This window comes from Urocitellus parryii, chromosome 8 (assembly GCF_045843805.1).
Source record: "Urocitellus parryii isolate mUroPar1 chromosome 8, mUroPar1.hap1, whole genome shotgun sequence".
Classification (NCBI taxonomy): domain Eukaryota; kingdom Metazoa; phylum Chordata; class Mammalia; order Rodentia; family Sciuridae; genus Urocitellus; species Urocitellus parryii.
The window spans coordinates 141,989,627-142,002,019 of record NC_135538.1 but is presented as its reverse complement, the minus strand read 5'-3'; positions in this window follow the sequence as shown (position 1 = coordinate 142,002,019).

Genomic DNA, 12,393 nt, shown 5'->3' with positions numbered 1-12,393 from the left:
GGTTTCTTTCCTGCTGTGGAAGGCCAAAGGGAATGCCCACTGGAGACCCAGACCAGACCTACGTTCCCATTCTGACTCCATCGTTCTTTCTCTGTATTGGACCTGGGGAAGACAGTTTGCTTATCTGAGCTGGGATTCCTTATCTGCAAAGATAAGATTACAGTATCTACCAGGATTAGATAAGATTATCCAAAGTGGTGGCTGCAAGTGCCTGGCATTCGGGATCCCCCATTCTATCCTGCCTGATGGCAAACTCCTGAGGCCAAGTGCCATGTCTACCTGTCTTTATCCCCAAGGAAGCTTTAATTCCATGTCGCTAGACAGTACTGAGGATATAAACTGACCAGAGAATGAATTGCAGCTTCTTATAGACTTCATTACCAAATACCGTCTACCTTAGGCTTCCCTGGAAGCTGAGGTCCCCAACATTAGAGAGAACAGTAACATTTAAGGTCCTCTCTCCACCGTCAATACCAGATTTCCTTTAAGAGTGATGATCAAATTACAGTTTCACATGACTTTGCAGTGAAGAGAACATGGAGAGAATGGGACATAGGACAAATTAATAAGTGTTTTAATCAGCTTTTTCATTGCTGTCACTGAAAGACCTGACAAGAACAATTTTAAGGAGGAAACGTTTATTTAGGGGCTCACAGTTTCAGAGCGGGTGCGTAGCTAGCCCCATTCCTCGGGGCTCCAGGTGAGGCAGAACATCATGGCGGAAGAGGGTGGCAGAGGGAAGTGACTCACAGATGATCAGGAAGCAGAGAGACTCACTCACCAGATACAAAATATGGATCCCAAAGTCATCCCCAATGCCCTCCTCCTCTAGCCACACCCTACCTGCCTCCAGTTACCACTCATGAGGAGATTAATCCCCATGAGGGGATTAATTCACTTACTGGGTTAAGGCTTTCACAACCCCATCATTTCACCCCTAAGCCTTCTTGCATTGTCTCACACGTGAGCTTTTCGGGGACACCACATCCAAATCATAACGATAAGGAAAAAAGATGAGGCGGGCCGTTGAGCATCAGGATCACATGCAGGTAGAGCTCCAGATTGGAGCTTACCAGTCTTACCCAAAGAACCTCTGCTCTTACTGCACACCAAATATTCTGCTAAGTGGAAAGAAGAAATCCTCTGCTAGGAATAAAGTCTCCCACTTTACATGGAAAGACAATCTGAACATGAAACTACTTCCAAGAAAAGTGACGTGTTGGCTGAAACTCGTGCATGTTCAACAGCAAATGAGGGACGTGGGGTGACTTGTAAGTGTGTTTTGATATGGGAAGGAGTAGGCTTAGGAGTAGGAAAAGGAGGATATTGTAAGAAAAGGAACAAGGGGGGACAGAAGGGGTTGGCTCTAAGGACAAATGTCACCTAATTTACAACTGTTCACTGTGCAAGTTGCCAGGGGATGGCTGGGCGTGTGTCTCAGCCCTCCACCCCTCCCTGAAAGAGCTAAGGCATTTTACAGCACCCCCCAAAATTAAGCTGGTCAGTGATCTTGGCAGCCGAGAGCCAACTAAGGTTTTCCTGCCCTTGGAGGAATAGATAAGGAGGATATAGCTTTGACAATCTTGATTGTCTGGTTCATACGATAAAAACTTAAGCTGTTTTAGAGAAGCTGGTGTTGGTTTGGCACCAGGGGCTGAAAGTGGAACAACTGTTGGGTTCTACTGGCTCCTGAGGAGCCTCAGGTGGGCTGAGCTTTCCTAAGATCCCTTCTCACCCAAACAAGTATCTTATCAACCAGTCACAGAGATCCCGAAGCATTAGGGAGCCTGAGAGTGAGCCCTGTAGGAGCAAGAAGGGTGTCTTATTCACCACTGAAACCCCCACAGAGCACAGAGAGTAACCGAGCAGAGACTTCAAGTGGGTGTTAGATGCCCAGACAGAGTTAAGTAACGTGCTCAGTGATTTACTCGCACTTGGAAGTCAAATCCAGATCCATCTGACTCACGCCACGATGGTTTTCTCTCCACCACCAACTTTAAAAAAAATTATTATTATTATTATTATTTTGTTTTGTTTCGTTTCAGCACATTTTTTTCTTGGTGCCTATAGTTGTTGACAACGGTGGGGTTTGTTGTTACATCCCGGTACCACCAGCACACAATTTAACAATATAGTTTGGCCAACATTCACCCCAGCACTTCCTCCTCCCTCCCCTCTCCCCACCCTAGAATTTTCCCTCTATTCTACTAATCTCCCTTTGCTTTTCATGAGATCACCTCCTCCCTTCTTCTCCTTCTTCCTCTCTAGTTTCCGCACATGAGAGAAAGCATATGACCTTTGGCCTTCTGAGTTTGACCCATTTCACTTAACAGTAAGGTTGCAAGATCTATCTGTCACAGTCTTTCCTCTTCCATTATTTGAACTCTATTGTGACCGTTAAATGGGCATCCTCATCTAATGAATGCTGTAGTTAAACATAATGCATTTCTTTGGTGATAATAGGGTTCTACTTAATCCATTAAGGTCCCAAGTTTTCAGTTCTGTGAATGTATCAATAAAACTGATACAAATGCATTAAAATAGGTTGGAAATAATCTAGAGCTTACCTCATGTGGATTAACATAAACATTAGCCTATTATAGCATAACCATATTATATGCGAGAATATCATTTTTACAGGACACTCTACGTTTAAGTTTTGATCGGTGTTCCACATCTGGGATGATGAAACAAAATGGATTAGTTCAAGGAGCAGAACCACATGACACTCCTCTGCACCGTAGAATTCCTCCATTAATTCAACCAATAATTGCAAAGTGCCTACTGTGTGTGTGGCTCTGGCCATGTGCATTGATCGCATGGCCAGAGTAGGAACACAGCAGCCCCTGCCTGGCCATCTGCATTAGTTTGGAGGTTCACGTCCTCTCGTGCCACGGCAGCTTTGGTAAAGCAGAACTGCCTGGCCGTCCCAGCTCACCCTGAGCAGCTGCTCCTCCAGACCCCGCTCCTCTGAGATGCTGACAGGGGAAGAGAAAGATGGATTCCACTGCAAGAGCTTCCAAGCCTTCCGCTGAGGCTTAAGTCTAGCCTGCGCAGATATATTTGGTTACACATTAGGGATTGTTTTCACTCAACACTAAACTTTATTAAGACTTGAATGATGAAGCGAGACGCTGTGGTTAGGAAAACAAATGCTGAATGACTTTACCTTGTTGGGAATCGCCTGCGTGATTCTGGAAACTCTCAGACGAGACGTGCTGTATTCCATATGAGAATTTTCTCAACGACATCCTAAAAGGCAATTAGGCTGTCGTTCTATGTGCTCCCAGCAACTCAACTTTTCCGATTTTTAAAGTCGTACGGTTAAGTAAAACTCTCTGTATCGAGAAAGAGATCGTGTTGGCACCACCAAGCATCGCCTCTGCCAGGCTTTTTCTGCCGTGACAACCTTGTAGCATCCAACCAAACCTACAGGAAGAAGCCAAGAGAACCGTCGTTCCCTAGATGAGTCGGGGTCTCCGCACCCGGCATTGTGGATGACTTTGTAAGCCTCAAGTCAAGAGAAACAACCCCCAACTCAATGATGCGCTCTAAGCCCAGCTGGGAGCCATTGTAGACCTGGGCTTGTAAGACAGGGATGGTGCCTGTGGCTGTGCAGTGGTACCCCGTATCCAGTGGTACCCCACATGCACAGCCATAATAAAGTTTAATTTATAATAAGGCACTATAAGATATTAACAGCAATCCCTCAGAATGAAAGAGCACAGTTATAATAATATTCTATAATCAACGTCATTTAACACTCAAGAGCTCTTTACTTCTGGGATTTCCATTGATGTTTTTGATGGTAGTGGACCATGGGTACTTGATACTTCAGAAGGCAATACGTCACATGAGGACCCCAAGGGGATACATATTGACAATATTAAAGGAAACTGACTTGTCCAGTCCAGAGGGCTTAATGGAAACACCATGTGCTCTTGAACCTTGGTTCTGTGGTTACTCATTGAAGAAAAGTTTGAAAACACAACTCGAGGGGATACCCAGATGAGAGCCAACAAACTCTAAGCTACTGTTGTGCAAATGTGATGTATGTCTGTTTCCAGGGCCTGGCTTGTGTTACAGGGACCAAGGACAAGACCCCTATTCCCTGGTAGGTGGACGGAGATGCCCTTTGCTGTCACTTACTGCCTTAGTGCATCTTGCTTTGTCCCCTCCTGCACTCCGTGCCTGCCATTTCACCTCACCCCTCACACCATCACTCCTGAGATGCCCTCTAAATACTCCTAGCATGGACTACCATCACCCTGGTTTGCTTATCCACCGTCTAAATAACCTTAAATGAACATTTAGCTAAAACTTTATTACCAAATCTAATTATATTTGCAAAAACCTAATTACAGTTACAATAACCTGGAAGTAATGTAGCTCTTATTATTTGTTTTAGATTCCTAGAGTTACTATAACGAACCACCACAGATTGGACAGCTTAAAAAAAATAGAGGTTCAGCCTCCCACAGTTTGGAGGCTAACAGTCTGTAATCAAGTGTCCGCAACACCATGCTTACTCTGAAGGCTGTAGGGAAGAAACCTCCTTTCTAGAAGCTTCTAGCCATCCTTGGATGATCACAGCATCATTCCTATCTGTTCCTCCACCTTCACAAAGCTTCCTTCCTGCAGGTCTGTCTCTTACCTCACAGGAGTTCTGGACTTTTCTCCAAATCTCCCTTTCCATTGTCTTCTAAAAAAAACACCAGTCATTGGATGGATGCAGGGTCCGCCATGATCCTTGACTGACTATATCTGCAAGGACCCTGTTTCCAAATAAAGCCACTTTCTGAGGTTCCAGGTGAACATGCATCTAGGGAGAGGGAGGACCCACCTCTCAACCCCACACATTATTCCTTCATCCACTTTTTGACAAACGAGGAGACTGAGGGTCCAAGGTCAGTGGCTGACCAAATTCCAATTTTTGACTCTTCCCTCTTGTCTGTCCTGTAATGTGTGCTGACTCCTGAGTGTTCTCTGCAGGGTGGGCTTTTGTCTCTGGGCCTCGCCACATCCCTAGGAGATAGACAATGTCGAGAACAAAGAAACTGAGGCTCAGTGAATCTGATGGATCTTCTCAACGAAGAATTACCAAAAGAGAATGGAGGCCGGAGCTCAGTTTGGCTGGCCCTTCTCCCATGTAACACAAGCTGAACCAAATCCTGTTTGTGTCCTTCATGATGTTTGAAACCCAAGGTCAAAACGTTAAGCACCTTCCTTTCAGGCTTTCGAGCCAATATGGGAGGGGCGCAGGCTCAGGGAAACCTCATCATTGTGGAAACACCTCCTTCCTGAACCCCAGAAACTTTAGTAGGAGAAATGTGGGCTGGGGCTGTAGCTCAGAGCCAAGCGTAGGCTCCGCATGGCTGAGACCGGTGAGGGGAAATGGAAATGCTCAATGCTGCTCAGGGGTCGTTATGGTTTGAGTGTGTACCCCAAAAGTTCATGTGTTGGAAACTTAGACCCCCCAATTCATATGCTAAGCAATTAGGATTAGATGAGGCCATGGGGTCAGGGACCCTCCTGGTGACATTAGTGACATTATAAATAAAGGAAGAGAACTGAGCTGACATACTTGCTCGCCTCATGATGCCCTGGGCTATGGTTTTTTTTTTTTTTTTAGTGCTGGGATGAGACCCAGGGCTTTGTGCATATTAGGCAAGCCAAGCGCTCTACCTCTGAGCCACAAAACCAGTGTATAAAATTCTACCCTTTATAAAGTACCCAGTCTGTGTTATTCTGTTACAGCCACGGATGTGGATCCAGACGGGCACATGGCAGGACTGTCCAGCCTTGCCTGCATATTTGAAGTCACTGAGGAGCTTATGAAAATCCTTTTTGCTCAGAACCCCCTTCCGACGATTCTCCAAAGATTCCTAAGTGGTCTGGACTATGGATTGGGCACAGGGAGTTTTAAAAACACTTCCAGGTCACTCCGACCCGCAGCCAAGGTGGGCCACCACCTTGACTCCTGATGTATGGAAATTCTCCTTTGATGTTCCTTGGAAATGGAGCAGCTGCGGTCTCCAGGCTGCTTTAACACTGCCTGTTCTGAAGAGCCACTGCCCGAGTTCATGCTGGTGCTCAGCTCATCTGGCAGCACGGCTGACTCCCTGGTCTCTGGGTGGACGGGCAGAAGTGACATTGAGGCAGAGTGCAGGACAGGCTCCACGGGTTGGCTTTTTCCTGCTACCCCAGGCCTCCAGGTACCTTCTATGGGTTAGAGCCCAGGCTGCTGGAGCAGAGTCTCCCGATGGACTCCTGCTGCACTCAGCAGCCTTCAGACTTGAACCCCACATGGGCTCTTCCCTAGACCTCAAGCCTGCAGACTCTGGACCTGCCAGCCTCCTTCACCAGGTAAGCCAGTTCCTTAAATCCTGCTCATATAGACACAGTACCCCGTGGGTCCCTGGCCCTCCTCCACCCTCCTCTACCTTCACTCCCCACCCCCCCTTCCTCTCTCTGCCTGCTGCCTCCTGGCACCCGCCCGCCCTCACTCGCAGGCTCCGCGTCATTTTCCTGCAGCCCCGGTGACTCATAGGCCTATAATAACCCTCCGGCTTCCGCTTGCCTCCTCATTCAAGAGTCTCCCCAAATCCCACAGCATCCAATCAAAGCAGCGGCCGCCTGTCCTCCCTCGGATGAACCCGTTCAGAAAGAAAACCCTCCCATGTGAGTGCTGCTTTGCAAATCAACTTTCTGAGACCCCTCCACACGTGACAGTCAGGGGACTTGTTTCGTGGTGCTCTGTGTGGAGGTGGGGCTGCAGGGGGCTCCTTCTCCAGTGACCTGTTGGGTTTGGCCACGGAGGCTCTCAAAGCCACCGTCTTGGGTGTGGCTTCCTGAAGGGGCCCCTAAAGCCCGCTGCTCTGTACTGGCAGCTCCTAACCAAACCCCTGCATCTGTCCTGTTCAGTAACATGGCTCACCAGGTGACAGGTGGAGGGGGCAGGAGTGAGGGAAAAGCCATAAAAGGCATGTGTCCTCTTGACCATGGGCCACTGTGCCCTCCTCCTGGGAGCAAGGCTCATACCACCTACTCAATGGGAGCCATGATACATATGTCCACAGCAAGGAGCACTGTCAAATCTGGTGGCCCGGAGACCCCCTGTGTTTGCCTGTGTGCATCCCAGCTGCAGAAGACCATGAGGGCTACTGCAGAAGCCCTGCACAGCAGGGTTTCAGCACTGCCCTCACGCTGTGGGTGGTGGGGCTGGGGGCTCCACCCTCGCCTTCCTCCCACATGTGGGGAACAGTCCTTGGGCTACTGCAGCAACCATCAAGCCACACTCCCAGCAGACACCGAGTACACTCCACCATGGGGGGGCACCTTCACAAAACCCTAAATGGCTCAAAGAGAAGGTGGTCTCAGAAAGAGAGCCCCAAGTACTCTAGGGGGCTACTAAAATGTCAGCGTGGAGGAATGTGAGCCTTCCAGATTCTAAATTCAATGCGCCCCCTTTCCACAACACTTTCAATCTTGGGTGAGTCATTCAACCTTGCAGAGCTTGGTTTCCTCTTATGCAAATCAGGGGTGCAATATCTGCTTTGTGTTAGGGTTATGGGGAGAAGAGATGATAATAAGAATGGACTTGGGACATCTATCTTGGTGTTCGCCTTCAATAAACATTCATTTCCTTCTCTCCTCTCTTAACCAAAAGGCTCTCTGGATGCAATGAGGGATTTTACAGGTTATGATTTGCATGCCTGGTAAATTTAGTGGTGAAATCACAGAGCCCCAAGGAGCAGATGGTGGCCATCACGTGTCAGAAAGTGTTCATAGGAGGAAAACTCACCTATGGGTGGTATCAATTCACAAAATCAACAAGAGGGTCCCAAGTCAGATTATAGCATCTATCCCCTACCCTGAAGTTCAAGCAGAACAGAACCAAGGGAAGACAATAAAAATTGCAAATGCTAAGCACTCTAGCTATCCTAGATTTTTAGAACCTTCCAGTCCTCATAAAGCACTAAAATTCCAACAAATAACAGCTTCAGCAGGCTCACAGGAAGTGGCTCACCACAGCTCCCCCTTCCTACCTAACATATGGAATACCTTCCAGGCAGTCTGTACATCACAGAGCACGAGAGGTAAAATTCAAATTGCAGCCAACGAAAGACAGGAAGCCCCCTCAACATGAGAATGGAGTATTTAAAGCACATTTACTGATGTTCAAGTCTCTTATCCTGTAATAAGATGCCTTGGCATCCTATCACATTGACATCCACACACACTGGTGACAGTGCAATGGCGAAGAGGGTAAATATATGCATAATATGCCTAATTTTGTTTTTTCTTTCTGGTTTTCCACTTTTTTTTTTTTCCTTTATCTCCTGTTGGATGCATGCCTACTGTTAAATGCGAAGATGAGCGCCCTCTGGTGGCTAAGACGACCCTGGCCTTTCCTGAGGGACACTGAAACACAGGATCTTATCCTGGGAAACTCCTATGCCCTGTTCCAATTAGCAATTTTCTACTGTCCCTCCTCCTGTGTGAGCCTCCTCTTCACTCCACTTGTGCCCCCTCATTCTTGAGATGATGAGATATTGTGTTTTCAATCTCTCCGATGCTCGTACTCTGCGTTTAGGCGAATATTCGAATCTACTTTCTGAAAAGAAAAAAAATGCGGTTTTAGAAATTTCATTTTCAGACACTTATCTGATAAATATTTATTGGGCATCTACAACAAACCATACGAAATATTATAAGACATACAAGGAATTTTAAAATATAACCTCTAATTGCAAAAAGCTTGCAGTAGAGGACAGAAAAGAAAAGCCTTGATTTTTTTTTAAAGCTTTATGTGTTAATTTCCATAAAATTTCTTTTATCAGATTCGTAAGTGTTCTTATCAGAGGTATGCTGCTAGGTCTCTGGGAGTGAGTTCTGTCTCTTGGGACTGGTGTTGTTACCAGAGAGTGGCTTGTTATAAAGCAGGTCAGCTTCTCCCCTGTCACTCTCTTGCAAGCCTATCTACTCTTTGCACTTGCTTGCTTCCCCTTCTGACTCTCTGCCATGTTGTGACATAGGATAAGGCCCTTACCAGAGCCAAGCAGATGCTGGTGTCATGCTCTTGGACCTCTGAAACTGATCCAAAATAAACTTCTTTATTTATAAGTATCCTAGTTTCAGGCATTCTGTTATAGCAACAGAAAACAGACTGAGACAATGGTCAATACATGCACATACTATAAAATAAAAAATGTACAAGAGGGAATACATAAAAAGGTACTTCTTACCACCATATAACCTACCTACCCAATTCCCTTCTTCAATAGCACCTACAAGTCTCAATCTCTTGGTCATGCTTCTAGAGATACTCTGTTGCATTATAAGAATATGCATATTTTTTTCCACAAATGAATGTGATATTTGGCATCTTACTTTCACACCTTTTAGTACATGTTGCTGGAAATTCTAAATCAGCATAAAGAGGGCTGCTGTATTCTTTTTAAAGAAATACAGAAAATTCTATTATATGCATATTACTGTGATTTAATCAGTTCCCTATTGATAGAAGTTGAGATGGTTTCTAATTTTTCACTATGATAAGTTGGCACTGCAATAAGCATCTTTATACAGACATCATTTTGCACAAGTGCCAGAAAATACTTAGAATAAATTCCTAGAAGTGGATCAAAGAATATGCATATTTTTACTTTTGATAGTTATTGCCAAATTACTCTTCATAGAGGTTTCACCAGCGTCTACCATCCCTGACAAAACATGAGGCTCTGTTTTCTCAAATCCTCAGCAACAAAGCATGTTATAACTTTGTGTTTTCTCTTTACCAGTCTCAGGGGTGGAAATTATATCTCCACACAAGTTTAACTGACATTACTCGTACTTTGAATGAGGTTGAACATCATTTCCCACGTAAGATAAACATTATTATTTACTTATATGCTCTTTCTACAAACAGACTTTTTATATTCTCTATTTTTTTTTCTGCGTGGGTTTTTCTCTCTTTGAACTGTAGGAGCTTGAGGCAGGTAGTCTCCAAGATGGCCCCGGATGACCCCCAACCTCCCAGATGGTACTGCTGTTGTCTGTGCACCCAATAAAACATGGCGGACACAGTGGTATGAAATTTCCAAGATTAGCTTATAGAAAATACTCAGCTCTTGTCTTGGTGACTTCCTCCAGCTCCCTCTCTCCAGGGGAAGCCAGCTGTCATGCCATGGGCAGACTGATGGTGAAGACCATGTGGTGAGGAACAGAACCTTCCAGAAAGCAGTCAGTGAGGAGCAGAGGCCTCCTGCCAGGACTTGAAAAGATGGTCTCAGAAGCAGCTGCCAGTCTCAGGCAAACCTCCCAGTCTCCACCACAGCTTCCTGCAGTATCCTGAGCCAGAACCACCCAGCTGGACTGCCCCAGACTACAGAAATAGGAAAATAATACCTGTGTGCTGCTCTCGAAAGCTCACCTATGTGGTAACTTTGTACACATCAATCAATAATAATATGGAATTCTACTATATTAAGGAAAGCTGTCCTTTTGTTTACGCTTGAGCTTCCTGGGGTGTATTTTAAATATTTTCCCCTGTTCGTTGGATTGCTAGTGGTCTCCTTAGTCACTTCTTTTTCACTTTTTTCTTTCTTGACATGTAAGATTTTGTTAGGGTCTGTAAACAAGTCTGGATGGCGCCTGGCATTTTGCAGACGGAGTGGTTTGTGAAGTAAGGCCAGCGAGCCATTAAGTGTGGAGATTCCTTATTGGTCGACTGCTGTATCTAGTTTATGTTATAACGGGGGCCGGGGGGGGGGTGACGAGCAACTTGTGTACATTGATACAGCAGGAGTGGGAGCCGTTTATTGTAGGACAGGAGGGGTATATATACATTCCACACAGCTTATCTTAATTAGCATAAACTAGATACAGCAGTCAACCAATAAGGAATCTCCACACTTAATGGCTCGCTGGCATTACTTCACAGACCACTCCCTCTGGCAAAATGCCAGGCGCCATCCTGACTTGTTTACAGACTCTAACAGGATTTTAAATATTTTACATAGTGAGGCATCAATTGAGGGAATTATTTTTATATCTAGAAATAATGGTAAATGAGACTAAAAAAATTTTCAAATTTCTCCCATTTCCAATAATAAAGAATAAGGTCAATTGGGCCAACCTTCTTGCTGGTATCAATTTAAAATACTAGATAAAATAATTTCTCATCTCCTTAAAAGCACCCAAGAGGGCTGGGGATGTGGCTCAAGCGGTAGCACGCTCGCCTGGCATGCGTGTGGCCCGGGTTTTTTCCTTTTTATTTATTTATTTGTTCCTTTTAGTTATAATACATAACTAAAGTTAGAGTTTTGAAGAGTTCTTAGAGTAAGAGAAATGAAAGTCAAAGCGCAGATTCCAACCACTTTGGAAGGTTGATGCCAGATTTCCTTTCCATTAACCAAGAACCTCAGGAAGACAAACCTCAGGAAGTAAAACCTAACCACAGTCCCAAGAGAGAGGTGCCTTAATACGGAGCACAAGGACACACACACACACACACACACACACACACACACACACACAGTCCCTGAATAGTTCTACTGAGTAGTTCTACCTAGAGATCAGTCCTCTGAGAATTTATAGTCTAAATTCAAAATCCAGGGGTTGTCCAGGAAACTTTAAGCCATGCCTTTAATTTAAATTGGCTATTTGCAGAGAGGGGGCATAAGCCTATCAGGGGGCAGCACACAGTAACGAGCAGCATGTCGTAAAAGGCAACCGAGTCACAGTCACATGAGAGGGGGACTTCAGAATAACCAGATGTCAGTGATAGAATCACCGAAACAAAGCTTATAGAAATGAAGGAACTTGTGACATGGATACAAAGAGGAAATTTTATCATTTTAGTAATAAGAAGAATTTAATAATAGTAAGATTTTATTTCAGGTTTGGGAATAATCAAATGCAAGTGATAGAATCTCTGGGCTTAAGAACATAAAGATAGAAAATAGCTGCAATAAACAGGAAATGGTTAAAAAAAAAAAAGCTTCCAAACCCTATTAGTGGATTTGAGATGAGAAACGTAAGAGACGGGTTAAGAGCAATGATGGAGGTCTGAAGGAGGTGCACCGTATGCAGAATCCAAATACACACACACACACACACACACACACACACACACACACACACTAGATTAATAGGTTTATTAATGTCAAAAGGTACAAGGTACACATAGAAAATCAATTGTGTTGCTATACCTTAACAGGAAACATTTGGAAAATACAGTTTTCAGAAGTATCTTTTATACTAGTATAGAATACAAAATACTTAGGAAAAAAATGTACTTCTTCCTGTCAAGACATGAAACATTTAAGTCTTCCCATCACTCCGGAGATCTTCCTCACACCCCTCCCAGTTCCACCGCCAACCTAGGCA